This window comes from Podarcis muralis, chromosome 4 (assembly GCF_964188315.1).
Source record: "Podarcis muralis chromosome 4, rPodMur119.hap1.1, whole genome shotgun sequence".
In the NCBI taxonomy this organism is placed as follows: domain Eukaryota; kingdom Metazoa; phylum Chordata; class Lepidosauria; order Squamata; family Lacertidae; genus Podarcis; species Podarcis muralis.
Window position 1 is genome coordinate 42,186,164 of NC_135658.1, and position 19,190 is coordinate 42,205,353.

The window sequence follows — 19,190 nt, forward strand, 5'->3', positions numbered from 1 at the left end:
ACTTGGTCATGATGAAGCTCACTGGGTGACCTGGGCCAGTTGACTGCTTCTCAGCCTAACCTACCTCACAGGGTTGTTGTGGAAATTACATGAAGGAGGGGGAGAACAATGTATACCACTTTGAGCTCCTTGGAGAAAAAGGTGGGATAAAAATGCAATATTTTTTTTTTAAAAAATGCCAACTATATAGAAGGTAACACAATCTTGAGACTAGTCCCAAGGGTGATCAACGAATCAATGCCATGCAAAAAAATTTGCAAAACAGCAGGGGACACTGTTACCGGGTAACCCTAAGAATCTGTTGCCCCAGGTTTCCAGCCCCTTCTCCTTGTTTTTCTTTTCTTTTTAAACTTAATATTTATTTTATTTTGCTTACAGGACTGCTGAGCATTTTCAAGGCACAGTGTTGCTGAGACCCCAAGCACCCATTATCTTAATTTGATCAGAGACCTAAATTCCCTTCTCTCTATAAATTACCACGTTCAAATTGTATGCAAGTCTGTGTCATAGGCCTGCGCCCTTTTAAACACCTAGTGGCATCCCCAAGAGCAGGCAAATCCAGAAGAACTATAGATCAAGCCTCAATGCACATTACACAGTCAAGGAATTAAGTACCTAGAAAACACATGTGCGCACATGCATATATAAAGGTACTTGGAATGCAGATTTTGATGAGAGCTGAGGCTTTTTAGCCTAGTGACATCAAGCTTTTGGATCAGTGATCCTACATGCACCTACAATGCTGATATTTCATCTCCTGCTGAAACCATTTGTTTCACAAGTGTTTTTAGAGAATTAATTTGATTTATGTTGGTATTTGTTCTGTGTTTTATGATTCAGTAATTATATGATGTTTTAATCATTTTTATTGTACATTGCTATGGAAAAGAAAACTGAAAGAGTGTGTGTGAAAGGGGGGGGGGGAGAGATGCCTGCCATGCTCCTTCCAGGTTATTGTATCGTGGAGGAGAACATCAGTGGCAGGCAGGAACCCTGACCAGGAGTACTATTGTCAGGGGGTCCTCCAAGATTTTGCACTATCCAGGGTTCCCCAAACTTGGGTCTCCAGCTGTTTTTGGACTACGATTCCCATCATCTCTTACCACTAGTCCTGTTAGCTAGGGATGATGGGAGTTGTACTTCAAAAACAGCTGGAGACCCAAGCTAGGGAAACTCTGGCTAGACTCTGGTGAACCCTGGACTAAATGGATGACTGAGTGGGTGATTCAGATGGCCTCCCATCAAAGGGGATTCCTGCCAGGTCAGTGGCAAGACAGAGCAGCCAAAAAGGGACTGATAGGAGTATGGGGTTGGGTTTTTTGTTTTTTGTTTTGCTTTGTTTCTTTGCTGTGCATTTGTGCAGATAAAAAGAAGAAAGGGAAAGACAGAGAGAGCCTTAGTCTCTGGGGCTGTCAATCCGGTATGAAAATTCACAGTCAGGGGGAAAGCACTCCCTTATTTTACTTAATAAAAAAATAGCACATGAAAACGAACTGGTAATAACAAGAGAAGGATGGGAAAACACCCAAAAGGGGTGGGGGTCGCAGCGAGGCTGCTTTGTTCCCCCTCTGATGGGGCTTTAATACCAGCGTGTGGAGCACTGTCCAATTTGGAAGAGAAGGACCATGACCAATCGGTGTTAAATGTGGCAATAATGTGTCATGCGGCGGCCACAGGATAAAAGGCAGCGACAGCCTGAACTGTAACAGATTTCATTCTCTTGCTAATGAGTGAGACGGCACAGTGGCAATGAAATCGAAGGGAAATGCCACGAGATTCTAATTTCTCTTCCCGCTGTTGCTGCCTCTTCTTTGATCTAAAGCGAGTGCCTGTTTTAAATTGCAAACGGATACAAGGAAGATACCATCCAGCCAGTGGCTTACGGGCTTAATGAAGTGGGGCATACGCTCGAGTCAGATAATATTCTGAGAGGCAGGAATTCAGAAGCAGGATTACGGAAGGACTTGGGGAATAAGGTGTGCGTTTTGATGCAGAGGCAAAGGCGAGGACTGGGCAGGGTAGTTCTTATCGGAGGCCACGCTTGCAAGGTGATGACCAGGGATGCAAGGGAAAGGGTGGTTTCCGGAGGACCTATTTCTTGAACAGTCACCCTGATTTGATTGCAGGAAGACAAGACGATTGACTGTTTAAGGAGCATTCACCCCAATTTGTTTGTGGTGAGGTTGGGTGAAAGTGCTGGCCTGGATAATCCAGGGAATTCCCCATCAGTTTCATTACCAAACAACAAGAAACAAGCAAACAAACAAAACCCTGATCTTTTGAGGAAGCAGCCGTGCAAGACACGCCCCACCCCATCAGCTAGAATTGGGGCAACCTGATTTCCCACCCCAAATTTACAACCATCTGGAAGCACCTTGTTCACTGGGAGAAACATCTCCTGTGAAGATGAAGGGGAGCAATGTACAGTGGTACCTCGGGTTACATACGCTTCAGGTTACAGACTCCACTAACACAGAAATAGTACCTCGGGTTAAGAACTTTGCTTCAGGATGAGAACAGAAATCATGCTCCGGTGGCACGGCAGCAGGAGGAGGCCCCATTAGTTAAAGTGGTGCTTCAGGTTAAGAACAGTTTCAGGTTAAGAATGGACCTCCGGAACGAATTAAGTACTTAACCCGAGGTACCACTGTATATAGTCTTATCTGCAACCTGAGATGCTTTTGGGGTGAGGAGAAGTTCTGCCCACTGATACTTCGGGGGGGGGTAGATGTGCTGATGCTCAGCCCCTGACAGTGGGCACTATTTGGGGGTGGGATTCAATCATATCCTGACACATTCAGGCTATGCAATTGAAGCTGCTTTGGAGCTCTTGTGAAACAAACCCACCGGCCCCAAATATCAGACTTTTTTGGGATAAGGAAGCGACTTGGGTGCTCTAATGGGCATCAGGAAGGAATTTCCAACCTTGTAGTAGGAACTGGGGAGAATCTGCAATGGAGGTGGGAACCCCAGCCCTTTCAGGGCACAGAGGCTCTGTCTTGCAAATGATTCTCTGACTTTTTAAAGCTGGGGTTCCAGAACTTGAAAGTAAACCTAGGTGAGGTACAAATGGACCCTAGAGGACATTGACTGGTGAGAATTAGAAAGCACAGGCTGGGCAGGTTCAATACATTTTGCTACCTGAGGCAAAGAAGAAGACAGCTCTGGGCTGGCAACTGACTCTTACTTCACCACTGCTGTGACAGGACATGCCATCACACACAAGGGCAGCTCATTAGTCTAAGGGATCTAGGACAGACATACAGAGCTGTGCAATCAGCTGGTTGTTGGGGCTTGCTCAGCGCTCTGGGTGGCACTATGCAGTTTTCAGGTGATCTACAGAGTGATGTAAATGCCAACAATCAGCTGATTGTCAGGGGTTGCATAGCTCTGTGCATGGCGTTTTGCAAGCCCAAACCAGCTGACTATAACCTCAGGTACTTGACAGGTAGGTGGTTCTGCTCAGCTCCCAACTTGAGCCATGGCAGAGATGAGGATCCAGCCTGCTGACCAGATTCAGTTCCTCATTCCTTGTCTAAACTGATTGGCAGAAGGCAAGAGTCTCTCCCAGCTCTACCTGATGAAGCTGGGGATTGTCTACTGATCTTCTTCGTCTTTGGGTTGGCAATTGGAGGCCAGTTGGTGCTTTTCAGGGTTGGCCAACCATGAGGCCTCCAATTTCTAATTCTTAGGTTAGAACTTCCTACTGTACAGAGTGTCAAACATTTTTTTTTGGTGGGGGAGGAGTCCCTCTTTGCCTTAGCACAGCAAATCATATCAACATATTTAATGATGTCCATAAAGCTCATTGAAGTAAATGCAGACGTAAGCACAGGTTTAAAATTAACCAAGTGTTTGGGTTCACACTTCATTTTTAAAAAAGAAAAAAGACCTACATTTGCCTGAATTACTTGATCACTGGCCGACTTGCTCCTTGGATCATGGCGATGGTAATTTCTCCTTTGCAACAAATGCATTAGGCTAGGATATTTCAATCAGAGAGCACCAAACGGTAATAGACTCTTCTCATTAATGGCCAGTATAGTTGCTGGGAATACTCAGATGGCTGGGTAGTTTATTGTTGTGTTAATTAACTCTTACTCTATTTACATGCAGATTTAAATTTACATGGGGTATTTATTTTGCAGATGAATGCAGTGGTGATTATCAGATAATTAACTGGAGAATTGATAGCGTTAAGAGGAGACAAGGTTCCATCCTAAAGGGTCCCTCTTGCTTCCATCTCTTTATGGCCCACCAACATTTTAAAGATGGAATCAGTTCTTAATATCTTAATATCAAGCCTCCTAATTGCTTTTACTAGGTCTCTGCGCCTGTAAATAATTGCTTTTCTTAGATCTGCTTATGTCTGTTTTATGTTGGATTTATTTATTTTTTATGATTCTCTCTTGGACTGTTTTTACTCGGCTGAAATATTTGCATGGATTATTAGGTTGGAGCCAGAGTTGTTTACCTCTTTGAGTTGTTGCATCAGGACTGGAGGGTCAAGTCATTTTGCTTTAAATAGCTGTACTTATGAAGCAAAATGTCAGAATCATAGAGCTGGGAGAAGGCAAAAGGATCACTCTTGGATGCATCTGCACAAGGTGCTAGGAAGAAAAGTGCAAGCGCACCTATTCAACACATCTGGCATCCTGACAGACTCCAATGGCCTCCAGGCCATCCATGATGGATGAAGATGTTATTATGGCTTTTGGTGGCTACCCTGGATGGATACAACTGAATGTTGGCCAAGCAATGGAGGGCACACACTGTCCAATTTTATGCAACTGCAGACAAGGTGGTAAAACTGTTCCTAAATGATACCGCTTCAGACCACATTGGAGGAGCCACATGCGTAAAATTCCCAGAAAGTGGGGTCATTGTGTGTGTGAAACTGACATTTGCGGAGTAAGAGATGCTAGAACTCTTTTCAGTGATGCCTGGTAAGCAAAAGGAGCATGTGACATGGAAGAGTGTTCAATGATCATCCTCAACAGTGTGCACACACACTTCAGTCAAAAGTGGATACAATCCAGGAACAGTTTTATCACCTCACCCCTGCTGTTTGCCTGAACTAGACCTCAGATGCTCTGTTTTCTAAATGGTGTGTGGTAAAATTCTAATCATCACATCAGCAAAAACTGTACATGTGGGTGGATTTCTGAAGTAAGATGCTGCTCTTTGGTGCAATCATATGCATTCACCCAGGATCTGGACATGAAAGACACACTCTTGGCAGAGAGCTCCTATATTTCTAGGGATTTTTTCCCCACACCCTCCACATTATTGCTAACGAATTGGATTTAGGATGAATTTTCATGAGAGATTCCTGTACTCCAGATCCCACCCCTTCCTGCAAAACAGGATCTCCTTTTTGAACCTGGTGCCTCTCAGGAAACCTTGAATGAAAAGACTCCACATGGTGGAGAACACTTTAGACCAGAATTTGACAACATATTTACACTCCCACCACAAATGGAGAGGAGAGACCCACTCTCCACACCCACATAAAGGAGATAAGGTAGGATTGATGTGATGAGGCTTTTCTGCCTGGCATCCAGTGTGCCAACTAATTCAGTGCCAGCCATTTCTTAAAGGACTTTCAAATAGTCCCACGCTGCTCTTTTGCCCTCCAGTTTTCAACTGGCCCATGGGGGCCTGTGGCTCCCCACCACAACTCAAACCATTAACTTGGAATTCTTGGGAAGGGGGTGTTTTATGGTGTGTATGCAGCCTAACATTCTTACCTGTTGCTCTGCCCATTCAGGCTACTAGCCATCTGTGGCTCTGCCCACCACTGGCATGTGATACCCAAAAGCTTGGGGGGAAAGTGGGAAATTTTCCCATTGAGGAGGGCTACCAGCTGACATGCAGCCCTGAGGAAAAAGCGGTTCTCTGTCCCTTCCTTATCATGCTGCCACAGCCATCCTTCTAGGCCAGCCTTTGCCAGTCTGATGCCTTCCCAGGTGTTTGGAACCTGAACTCCCATCGCCCCAGAAAGCTGCCCTAGGCCATCATAATTTGAAACTTACTGAGGATAAATAGGAGATAACCATGTCAGCAACGTGGTTGTGGGAAAACTATCCAAATTCATTGTGTTGTCCTAAGAAGCCCCATGTCGGCATAATCTTATTTAAAGATTATTCCTCTTCCAAACTTCTCCTTTATCTCTCCTGTGTTCCAGGTGTCGCATCTGTTGCCTAGGCATGCTGGCTGCTGAAATGTGCGTACTTTGTAATGCTTACAAAACAGCCAAACATCAGGCAAGGCTTCTCCTCTTCTCGAAATCATAGCCCAGTCTGGGTACTTGGATCCTCTAAGGCAGGAGTCACCAACCTAAGGCCCATGGGCCAGAAGAGGCCTGCGGAGGTCATTTGACTGGCCCATGAGCTGCCTCCGAACCGAGCTGCCTGCTTACATGCTGCACTAAACCGGCGCAGCACAGCGCGGCAACTCACTTCTGCAGCGCTGAAAATTGCATCTACACAGATGCAGATGCTGAAAATCGCATCTGTGCATGTGCAGACGCCGAAAATTGTGGGCGCGCATGCGATCCGGCCCATGGAGGGATCTCTGTGGGACTGATCTGGCCCAGGCAAGATAAACCTTGCTGACCCCTGCTCTAAGAGCACATCCACACCACAGACTTAAGCTGGTTTAACAATCATTCCCTCTTCCCAGAGAACTCTGGGAACTGTAGTTCTGTGAGGGGGAATAGGAGTCTCCTGAGAATTCACTGCACTCTTAACAAACTGCAGAATCCCAGGGTTCTTCGAGGAAACCATGACTATCAAAAGTGGTATAGAATTGATATAAATGTCTAGTGCAGATGAGGCTTTAGGTCAGGATCTCTAAACTGGGGCGATGCTTGTAATCTCTTACTGCAGAGCTTCACAATTCTAGCATGGGCTCCTTCTGTCTAAAATCCTTGAGCAATCATATGTTTCGTGGCCTCTCAGTGTTAAAAGGCAGCTTGTGTGCTGGAGGAAGTGACATGCTTTAAAATGAAGATTTTGACTCATGCTGCTAGACTCCCCTGAAAGAACATATTTACTCACTGCTGCACTAGAATCATTCGCTCGGTGTAACATGCGCATCCCGCTGTTTTCATCTGTCAAACACTGGGAGCTTTGCCATTTGATCATTCTGGATGTCTTCCAGGCCATAGAGATAAATAAGGTCATATTTTTCATCTTCCATTGTTAAAACCTTTTTTGGTTTGCTTGCATCCTGGCAGGTCAGATTTCTAGAGAGGTTTTGAGAGGGCATGGCGACTACCTTATTCTGAGCTTCATTGTCTGCTAGATACCCTACTGTTCTCCCTTGCATTTTATATTTGCATTTTTAAACCAAGGATGGGGAATCACTTCTTGTTTCACTTATACTATGATTCACATCAGACCAGCCAGTGGCCAGAGAAGATGGACGGTGGAGTCCAATAACCTGTGGAGGACGATGCAGTGGCTACACCTACCCTAAAAAAAATCGCAAAAGTGGCAATTGCACTTCTCCAATCTTATTTGCTTCACGGACAAGGACGTCTCCCAAAGAGGCCCACATCAATTTTAAAAATACTGAAAAAGGAACCTTTCCCTCAGTCTTACCAACTATGAAAGCGGTATGATGGGAAAGCTTAAAGAAGGGAAATCAGTTCCTAAAGTTCAGAACAAAGGTCGCATCCATACCATATATTTAAAGAACATAAAAAGTAAAGGTAAAGTGACCCCTGACCATTAGGTCCAGTCGTGACTGATTCTGGGGTTGCGGCGCTCATCTCGCTATATTGGCCGAGGGAGCCAGTGTACAGCTTCCGGGTCGTGTTTACCTTCCCGCCGGAGCGGTACCTATTTATCTACTTGCACTTGACGTGCTTTCGAACTGCTAGGTTGGCAGGAGCAGGGACCGAGCAATGGGAGCTCACCCCGGCGCGGGGATTCGAACCGCCGACCTTCTGATCGGCAAGCCCTAGGCTCAGTGGTTTAGACCACAACGCCACCCGCATCCCTCTAGGTTGGCATTGCTTCCCCCAAATTCTCCTGGTAACTAGCTTTTTTAAAGGGTCCTGAAGCTCTGGGAAGAGTAAACTGGGAAGCCATTAAAGAGCTAGAAATATGCTTGAAATATATGTGTGTTTGTGATCCAAGTGGTGAGCAAACATTTGCATCCAGTTTGGTCAGGGTACAAAGAGAGGGAGAGACCCTCAATCTGAGTAGCTAGAGAGGCATCCTGGTACTAGGCTCAACAAAAGAAAACCGTCCTTGAAGCTTTAAGTGCAGACATCTTTCCTTTGTTCAAGCTTGGAAGGCTTCTACTACCAACAGCATGACAATGTCTCTCTGCTTCTTCCTGCATGTGCATGCGCCGCATACACACACACACACACACACACACACACACATATATATGGCTTCTCCACCAACAGAAGTCCAGAGTCTCCCTCCTCCCCTCTTTTATTTTCTAATCCCCCAAAGGGTCCTGCAAGATTGCCAGCTTCAGGAAGCTTAAGAAATTCATGAGGAGAGAAATGTTTTGCATGGTTTCTTTAATCAATTTATCCATCCCTTCCTGCAGGATTGCCTTTGGGTCTTGATGTCAGAAAGTACACACTTCATTTCCATACTGTAGTAGGAAGGACATGAGAAATTCTTGGCTGAGCAACAGGGAGAGCCAGACCTGACATTGCACCTTGATGCATGCAGCTTCCGCCTGATGGTTTTCAAAAATGATAATTAGAAGCAGTCTTGGGGACGGGGAGCCACTTGAAGGGGGAAATGGAGGGCAGGGAAAGGATGATGCGTTGTGTTCCCCCATCATCTTCGTTCCTCAAGATAGCCTTTAAGCCTTCTTTCTTTCAAAGGCCATAGATAATGGCTACGTTCTTCCTATACATTTAAAGTGAACGATTTTGCCTAAAGAATGCTGGGAACTGGGATTCAGGCCTCATCATGGGACTGAAACTGCCTTGGTCACACTGGTTGATGATCTCCGGCGAGCTAGGGACAAAGGTGAGAGCTGTTTCCTAGTTCTGCTGGATCTCTCAGTGGCGTTTGATACCATCGACCATAACATCCTTCTGGACCGTCTAGAGGGGCTGGGAGCTGGGGGCACTGTCATACAGTGGTTCCGCTCCTTCCTCCTGGGCCATGTTCAGAAAGTGGGGGGGGGGGGATGAGTGTTCAGACCCCTAGGCTCTCACTTGTGGGGTGCCTCAGGGTTCTGTCCTCTCCCCCATGCTTTTCAACATCTACATGCAGCCGCTGGGAGAGATAATCAGGGGGTTTGGGCTGGGTGTTCATCAATATGTGGATGATACCCAGCTCTACCTCTCTTTCAAATCAGAACCAGTGAAGGTGGTGAAGGTCCTCTGTGAGTGTCTGAAGGTGGTTGGAGGATGGATGGTGGCTAACAGATTGAGGTTGAATCCTGACAAGGCAGAAGTACTGTTTTTGAGGGACAGGAGGCGGGCAGGTGTGGAGGATTCCCTGGTCCTGAATGGGGTAACTGTGCCCCTGAAGGACCAGGTGTGCAGCCTGGGAGTCATTTTGGACTCACAGCTGTCCATGGAGGCACAGGTCAAATCTGTGTCCAGGGCAGCTGTTTACCAGCTCCATCTGGTACGCAGGCTGAGACCCTATCTGCCTGCAGACTGTCTCGCCAGAGTGGTGCATGCTCTGGTTATCTCCCGCTTGGACTACTGCAATGCGCTCTACCTTTGAAGGTGACCCGGAAACTACAACTAATCCAGAACACGGCAGCTAGATTATTATTATTATTATTATTATTAATATTATTACTGTAGTTTACCCCTCATGGTGTTACCATGACTACTGATCCTGATGAAGATGTTCTGCCTTCACTGCAGGTTTCTGTTTAGCAGTTGCTGGAAGCCATAGGAGGGGATAGTGGTCTTGTGCTTGGATCCTGTTTCCCACAGGCATCTGGTTGGCCACTGTGAGAACAGGATGCTGGACTACATGGACCACTGACCTGGTCCAGCAGGAGCTATCGCAACATTTACCTGAAGACTCTGGATTCTGTCTGATTTACCTCTGATTTAAACCAGCACTGCGCTAGGCTGTATGGATATTTCTCTAGCTTTGAAGGAGTCAGTCTGGATAATATCCGTGGGTTATCTGTGACAGTAGAATCTACAAGAAGTTACCTATCAAGCCCCTGATCCTTTGCAAATGCAATGGCTTTATCCACTCAACTAATTACTGTCACTAGCACTTCAAGAGCGAGCTCTGTCGGCGTAGAGACAAACGGGTGGGCTTCTCCTATCTCAACTGGCTGGAGGCAAAGTCATCTCAGGATGGAGAACAATAAGCTGTGTGCAAGAGGGAGAGAGTTCTGGCTGATGCTGGAAGTTGGAGGCACAGAGGTTTACCTTGCTCTGTGCTGGACCTAAAGCTACGGCTTGGACATCTCCCTGGGATCCTAATGGGGTGTGTTAATGTTGTGAACACCTCCATCCCATGCACTCTGTGTGTGTGTGTGTGTGTGTGTGTGTGTGTGTGTGTGTGTGTGTGTATGTATTCATATATCCTAAGGACACCACAGTCTCTATTTACCTGCATTTCAAGGAAACCAAACCCTGGGTATTCCCTGGACTTTCTAACTACTTGGTGATTGAGATGCATGCAAGAATGCTATCTATGGAAGGGCCAGTTTTCCTAGACCCCTGTGTCAACAGTTCACCTTTGGGTGGGGATCAGGTTTTGTTTCAACAATCAAGGATGAGTCGGTTGTGCATTTCCCACCCTCCCCACACACTTCAGTGATCTTTCATTTCGTAGACATTTCATAGTTAACCAAGAAGCCTTGGTTGTGCTGGATGCAAAAGACCCAATATTTGCGTGAGGATTTTACACCTTCAGACTTCATTGATCTCTTCTTCTTCTTAGACATTTCCCCCTTCTAATTATATTCCACCCCCTCAAATGATCTGGAGGTGTGACATCTATTTCTGCCTGAATGTGTTGCTAAGAAAATAAGTACTACAGAATAAGATTTAAATGGGTTGTTAAATGCTGGAGGCGGGAGGAGATGTGTGGCAAAGAATGCAGACTTGACTGAGATAGAACGGCTTGTCCTATGAAGAACTAGGACAGATTGTCTAGGAATCCCAGCTTAAATGGAATGAAATTCTGGGAGGTAGATAGTCCTGCTTACAGGCAATTTAAAAGGGAGAGGAGGAGGAGGAGAAGAGGAGGAGGAGAAGGCAGGCTGTTCCTGACTGATAGGCAATATGGGATATGATATGTAGAATATTCACCTTTTCCTGATGAGGTTATGGAAGGATAGACTTGCATTCTTAAGCTCCTGTCTTGGAAGAGAGAGAGACCTGCCCCTCTCTAAACACTGCAGGAGGTAGAGAGAGATGTTGTGTTCCTGACCTCCACATGTAGTTTATTTGTTTATTTCAGTTTAACAAAACAATAAGGATAACAATAAACCAGTTTAAAGCATATATAACATCCGAAATTACTTAAAGAACCAATGATAAGCTAAAAAAAGATTAAAACACTTGTCGACATTCCACACAAGTGGGTAGGCTTGTTTACAACATGTAACTGATCATTAAACCATTCATCACTCTGAGATCTACATAAACTTAAGCCACCAATAAAGATCTGCAGGCATACCCTCCAACATTCCTCTGATGAAAATAGAGAGATTTCTTAGGGCGGATTTACACTCACGGTTTGTGACGTTAAGGAAAGGTTATCATAATGCAGAGGGAAACATTACGTTCTGCTTGTAATGTTCATAATGTGTTTTTTGAAATGTGACACCAGAGGGCTCTGTAGAGCAACCAGGAACCCTTCCAAATCTACAATTTTATGATTCTATGGACACGCGGTGCTGGGAATTGTAGCTCTGTGAGGCGTAAACTAGGGTTCCCAGGATTCTCTAGGGGAAGCCTTGGCTATTAAAGTGGGACAAAACTGCTTTAAATGTCTGGTGCGGATGTGATTTAAGTGACTCATTCCAGTAGTGCCAGTATTTATGCTTGTACAAGAGAACTTTCCCTGTCCTCCCCCTGCGTGGCTCCTAAATATGTTCTAGGGTTTCCCCCAACCCTTCAGAGCAGATTTAGGGGTTGTGGGGAGCATGTGGGGGAGATGGGGGAAGATCTGTTCCACAAACATTGTGCTAATGGAATAAGAGCCCAATATTTTAGTCCTGGGTCCCATTTAAAAAGCAGGACGTATTTATGCAACATAACATCTAAGCTGTGGGCCATAGCCAAAATAACGGCAAGAGGGTGCTTTAAAAAAATTACATGTATTTTTGAAATTGTAATAAACCCATTAGGACTGAGCATAAATGTTAGATAGAGCTGAAGCATAAGTATGGTGAATTTGCCTTTACATAATCTTATGTATAGCCAGGGAAATGTGACAGAACATAAAAAATCCAAAACTCAGGAATGACTTATTGATATAAAATGTATTTTAAAAATGGACATTATGGAACAGTGTGTGTGTGGTGAAACAGACAGAGCGGGGGGGGGGGGGGAGGAAAGAAGGCCTTTCAAAGCTTCAAAAGTAATGTGGAGCATTCCCTTGGGACGAGAAATGTCCTTGGTATGGATTTGTGAGAGAAAATGATAGTGTATTCAAGTACGGTCTTGTGTTCTCACAGGTCAATAATCTGCATTTAACCAAGTCCCTCAGTGCATCAGAGGCCATAACACTTGTAAGGCAGCTGCTACATGCTGAAATAATAATCAAAGAAGCAGAGAGAGCCGAGCTGATTATCGAGTGTGTTAATGCGAGAGTCGGGACTTGGGGATATTGATCTTGTGTGCTTTGGCTGCTCACTGAAAATTCCTCTGCAGTCTGCTTTTGAAATTTATAAACATAATAATTACCGAAAATGGACACTTTCCAAGCAGGATTTTGATCTCTCTCCCTCTCTTCCTCCCTCTCTTCCTCCCTCTCTCCCTCCCTCCCATTTTCTCTCTCTCTCATTGCACCTCTCTTCAGCTAGAGGCAACCAGTCCTTGAACGAGTCAAAAGCACAGCAGTTCTCTGTTCCTGTCTCCTAAATCAAAACTGTTGAGAGCCAGTGTGGTGTGGTGGTTAAGAGTGGTAGACTCGTAATCTGGGGAACTGGGTTCGCATCCCCGCTCCTCCACATGCAGCTGCTGGGCTAGTCACACTTCTTTGAAGTCTCTCAGCCCCACTCACCTCACAGAGTGTTTGCTGTGGGGGAGGAAAGGAAAGGAGAATGTTAGCCGCTTTGAGACTCCTTCAGGTAGTGATAAAGCGGGATATCAAATCCAAACCCTTCTTCTTCTCTGGCTGGCAGAATGGGACTGACACTTCCAAGTGCTCCCAAACACACTATATTTTACCTGGAGGTACACCTGACAAGACTGCTCACAGCAGCCCCCAAGAGGCATCCAGTGCTTTGTGTGGGTTTTGGCAACCAGTTGCAAACAGCATTTCCAGTGGTGTGCCAAAAGCTGGATCCTATCCTATGTATGGCGGTGGATGTGCAGAGCCAGTTTGCCCTCAAGCTGGGAGAAGGCAAACAAGCTTTTCAATTGGCCAGTGCCCCCAGTGCCAAATAAATCCTTGCTCCCTCTCACACCTCAAACCTTGATTTTTATCCCCACTGTTCCTAACATAATTTTATAACCTGTCATGGTCTTCCCGTGATAACAGCAATCTCATATCCTTGGGTTATTACCAGAAATTACCCAAGACTAACAGGGTTTTTATCCGAAAAACAAGGAAAACAAATTCCCAGCAGGGTCAGGCTACATATTACTTTAAATAAACGATTGACGGTTTCAAAATGAACAAAAGTAAGACAAAAATGATTGTTAAAAATATGGATCAGGATGCGGTGGTTACACTGCAACATCAAACTGAAATTGAGGTGGTTAAAAAGATAAAGTATTTGGGAATCTGGATTACCAACAAAAATATCGACTTATACCAAAACAACTATGTCCCGGTTTGGAATAAAATTAAAAAAGATTTGGAGGCCTGGGCCAGATTAAAACTATCGTTCTGGGGAAGGATCTCCATGGTAAAATGATGCTGCTACCCAAGTTTCTATATCTGTTTCAAACACTCCCCATACTAAAAGGAACAAAAAACTTTAAAGAATGGCAGAAAGCAATTTCAAGATATGTCTGGGAAGGGAAGAAGCCCAGAATCAAATTCAAGCTACTAACAGATGCAACAGATAGGGGGGGCTTCGCCCTACCAGACATGAGACTATATTACGAAGCAACATGTCTGTGCTGGATAAAAGAATGGGTTAAGTTGGAAAATAGAGAGCTATTAGACCTTGAAGGATATAATAATAACTATGGGTGGCATGCGTATTTGTGGAAGGATAAAAAAAGGGTGCATAAGGGCTTCTGTAATCATATATTTAGGGGCCCACTAATAGAGGTTTGGGACAGGTATAAAGACATATTAGAGCCGAAAACACCACACTGGCTGTCTCCGCAGGAGTTAATGAGTGTAAAGAAAGTCAACATGGTAGAAAGATGGGGGAAGTACGGGGAAATGGTCATCAATGAAGGTGGAAAGTGGAAAGTTAAACCATACGACCAGGTCAAAATGTATACACAGGGTTGGCTGCATTACTTCCAGATCAATGAGATGTTCAAAACAGAGGTAAAGGAAAGGGGCTATGAGGGGAAAGAATCAATATTCCAAAAGGAGATAATAGACAGCGAATATAAAAACCTCTCTAAAATGTACAAAATATTATTAGAATGGCACACGAAGGATGAGGAGGTGAAGTCAGTGATGGTACAATGGGCTAAGGATATCGGGTATAACATCCAGATGGAGGACTGGGAAAAGCTTTGGAGAGTCAATATAAAGTTTACGGCCTGTACATTACTCAAGGAAAACGTGATGAAGATGCAGTACAGGTGGTATATGACCCCTGTAAAACTGGCTAGGATGTATGGGACAGATAACAAATGCTGGAAGTGCAGACAAAAGGAAGGGACATTTTACCACCTATGGTGGGAGTGCAAAAAAATTAAAAGTTTTTGGGAGGAAATTTATAACGAACTGAAAAAGATGTTGGGCTATACCTTCGTTAAAAAACCCGAAGCTTTTTTACTATGTATAGTGGGGAAAGAGATTAAGAGAAAGGATCACAAACTCTTCCAGTACGCGGTTACGGCAGCCAGAATTGTGGTAGCTCAGAGGTGGAAGCAGGAGGAAACTCCAACGGTGGTGGACTGGAGAGCAAAACTGATAGAATACGCAGAGTTGGATAAATTAACAGGGAAAATAAGATATTTAAAAGATCAAAAATTCATAGAGGACTGGGGGAAATTTGTGGGTTACCTGGAGAATAAATGTTCAGTTAATACAACGCTGGTGGGACTTAAAGAGGCTCTGTAAAGAACTAACAGGTATTGTTTAAACGAAGGAACTTAAAAAATAGTACGAAGGGCAATAGGAAGAGATGGAATGCGATTTTAAGATCTGACTACGAATGAATGTCAACGACGTTGAAGGAAGTCCAAAATGTACGAGAACTGTTGAAATTTGGATTTGTTGTATATATGATGGAATTCAATAAAATTTTAAAATGCAAATAAATAAATAAATAAATAAATAAATAAATAAATAAATAAATAAACGATTGACAAAATGGACTTTACAAAATGGACTTTACACTGGGTGTGGGATGCGGCAAGTGTTATCATTACCAGAGAGGACCACATGCTTAAGTCAAGGATTTGGGAATGTGTGGTCCTTCTAGACTACAGCTCCCATCATCCTGCCTCGGGTGATGCTGACTAAGGTTGATGGGAGCTGGAGTGGCTACAGTTGTGGTCCTCATGTCTGGTTTAGGTCTTCTCTCTCCATCTTGTTAAAAATATATATTATCCCCCAGCCCCGACAAAAGCTATTAGCAGGGTGTGGGAACTCTCTCTCTCTGTATCTGTTGTACAATATAAAGTACTCATTTTTACATCCTTCCCTTCTTCTCTTTCATGGTTGATTTTACATATCATAAATTCCTGCATATATTTTTTTAAAAAAGCTATACCATTCAGTATTCCCTTATTGCATCCATCAAAACTTGTTTACACTGTTGAATTTATCTTAATGCTGCCAGCGTTTTCAGCTGTACAGTACACAATTATTTCCCATATAGTCAATAAATGTTTTCCAATCTTCTCTAAACGTATGTTCTTCTTGTTCTCTTATTATATATGTTAAGTCTGCAAGCTGTGCATATCCTGTCAACTTCAGTTGGCATTTTTCTTTCGTTGGGACCTCGCTCGTTTTCCCTATTTGGGCTAATGAAACATGGGCTGCAGTAGTGGCATACATAAATAACCTTTTTTGACACCTGGGAATTTCAGTCTGAATGATCCCCAGCAGGAAGGACTCTGGGGTTGGGGTTGGGGGGGGAGTACTTTAAAACATTTTTTTCAGTTCATAATGGATCATTTCCCAATACTTTTTTACCCATTTGCAAGTCCAGCAGTGTGCGGGAACTCTCATTTCCACCAACTCAAAGCCTGGTGAGGTGAAATTCATAGGGTATGAATGAAATTAAGAACATACAATGAGCCCTGCTGGATCAGGCCAATAGTCCATCTAGTTCAGCGTCCTGTTCTCACAGTGGCCAGTCAGATGCCTGTGGGAAGCCTGTAAGTAAGAACTGAGCTTACTCCCTTCTTGCAGTTTCCAGCTACTGGCATTCAGAAGCATTGCTGTCTCTGACAGAGCTGGACTGAGGACAGTTCAGACAATTCACCCACCCTGGGCACTGAACTGAGAGGGTGCTGCAGGAGCCCTCACAACAATGTCTTAGAACATAAGGTGGGAGGGGGGGCAAATTTTGGTGTTGCACAGAGTGCCACTGAAATTTGAAAGCTCAAAGTCTGTCAGTGATCAGCCTCTGATCATGGAGACAGAGCACTGACACCCTGACCATGAAGTGATACAATTGTGAAAACACACGTAGTACACTCGTCCTTTCACTTACAGTTTTAAGTAGTATGGATGGACACCATAATGGTGAGAACCTAAGATTCAGACCCATAGATTGGCTGGTGGGGGGTTGCTGTTGTTGTTGTTTTTAATAAGCCAGAGTATCTCAGAATTAGTTAGGATGTGACTTTCTGCGACAACCTGCTGTTTGTTTGTGAGCCACTTTTCCAATTCACTGGAGGCTGTCTTCTTCATGCTGGTTTCCTACTTGCTCTGGTGGTGTCATCGTCCCCCAAATGAAGCTGAACTGCAGAAATCTTGCTGTGAGAAAGAAAAACCTGCATCGTATCATGCTGAAATGATGTCCCACTGAGCTGAAGCACCTTGGGAGAGAGCTGAGCTGAGTCTATCACCTTGGGGGAGAGGCAGCTGAGGGCACCTTCTTGACCTTTGTAGCTGGGGCAGCATTATGAGACAACTGGGCCAAACCTCACGAGGGGCGAGGATACTGAAGAGAACACTTTGTAAGTAGCCACTCTCATAAGAAAGGAGGTGTAGGGTCAATATAATTGCTTCAAGTCTTCTTTGCAGTTTCAGTGCTCATTAAAATCAATTGCATGATAGCAGGGAAGATATTTGCCTATATCTATATATATTGCTTATTGCAGAAATGCATTACATGTCCCTAGTTGTCAGAAGGCATTCGATGGATGAGGTGCCCTATTATAGCCTCTGCCAACCTGGGGCCCTCCTGAAGTCTTGGGGCTGCAACTACCAAAACTGCCTGCAGCTGGTGGGAGATATAGTCCAAACCATCTGGCGAAGGCTATAATTCATAGGCCCAGCAATGGTGTCTCTGAAAGGAAAGAGAGAAGAACAGTATCTAGCTCTTGTCTTGCTTTTACATTCTAGCAGTTAATTTCAAACCTGGAATTTATTGGAGTGGAATTTGTTTTTCTGCCCGGTGGTGATGATGATGATGATGATGGCATTCCTATGGAAGAAAGCTTTATATGGGCGTTAGTCCTGGGACCTCTTACTGATGCCTCCAAATCTCAGCATATGTCTCCTGTCTAGTCCATGTGGGAGGTGATATTAACACCTCCTGGGTGCCGTTGGCATGTTCTCCAGTCTCTGCTGGCCAGCACTGTCTGCTTGCTGCCAGATTAAAGCCAGTGAGTCGATTGAGTGTGCTCAGGTGCGCATGCGCAAGCCGCCTGCAAGCAACGTTACGGAGAGGCTGCCCCTTCCAGACGGGCGAGGGCTTGATTCAATTTGTCAGCTGAGAGTTGCCAAAAGGGAGCAAGAAGTCCCCCTCCCCTCCACCGTCCATTATCCAATGTGGAAGCCAAGAGGAGCAGGGAGGTAGGAGCTCTTGAATGGATGCTTGGGGGAAGGCAATGCAGTCTGGCACCAGACATGACACTTGGAACCTGAAATGTCAAACCAACAGGCAAGGGTTGTGTAGCCCATAGGAAAGGGTGCTCCTGTGCCATACTTGGGACTTTTGTGAAGTTGTGTGGTGCTATTAAGGTGCAGGGTTATCTGGATCAACTTACAGGGAGAAGGGAGCCAGACCTGTGAAGTGTGATGATGGAATGGAGGGGCTGGGAAAAGTTGATTGTCTTGTTTCCTGGGAGTCACCAAACTGATTTCTGTCTCATAAATCAGGGATCACTTTGACTATCCAGGGACACCCAGTCCCTTAAAGTACAAATGCACTTTAAATGAGGTAAGCTCAGCTCAGGGAGTAAAGCAACCAGGGTGGGTGTATCTGCATAAGTTTGTCCATAAATGTTACACTTAACACTCAACGTGTGAATCAGGCAATTGTGTGTCATGGAGGCACACTCATCTGCCTCCCTGCTTACTTACAACCAGTCCAGGGGGTGGCATTGCCTATGGCAGCTTCCTTTTCCTTAGTCCCAGTGTTGCCCTGGTAAAACTCAGCAGAGAGGAGGAGGGGTACAAAACCAGAATGACTTACCATGGCCTCTGGGCTCCCTGCCTTCCGCCCTAGCAGTCCAATGGGTACCAGCCTCTACTGTTCTGATGGCAGTGTACATTGTCTTCTCATTTTGTATATGTATGTTGTGAACCACCCTGTGATCTTTGGCTGAAGGGTGGTATGCAACTTTAATAAACAATAATAACAAACCAATGAAAAATGAAGATAGCCCAGACATTTTTAAAGGGATTATCCCTTACTTCAGGGCATCTTTGCAAACGAGGCAATGCATGGGCAAT